We start from the raw sequence: 403 nt of genomic DNA on the forward strand, positions 1-403 counted from the left end.
AATTGATACCTACAGAACAATCCATCCAAAGACCACAGAATACACATTCTACTCATCACTGCATGGAACATATTCTAAGATCGGCCACATAATTGGATATGAATCAAGCATAAGCAAATTTAAAAAGATTGAAATTCTACCACACATCTTCTTGGACCACAGTGGAATAAAAATAAACATTGACACCAAAAAGGTCCCCCCAAAACCAACAAAGACATGGGCACTGAACAGCACATTGCTAAACAACTCCTGGGTCAATGATGAAATAAAAACAGAGATCAAAAGATATCTGGAAACAAATGAAAATGAAGAAACATCTTACCAAAATCTCTGGGATGCCTTGAAATCTGTAGTAAGAAGGGAATTTATATCCCTACAAACACACATGAAGAAAATGGAAGGA

Source organism: Carlito syrichta, unplaced genomic scaffold (assembly GCF_000164805.1).
Source record: "Carlito syrichta isolate Samal-C Ts95f unplaced genomic scaffold, Tarsius_syrichta-2.0.1 Scaffold302604, whole genome shotgun sequence".
In the NCBI taxonomy this organism is placed as follows: domain Eukaryota; kingdom Metazoa; phylum Chordata; class Mammalia; order Primates; family Tarsiidae; genus Carlito; species Carlito syrichta.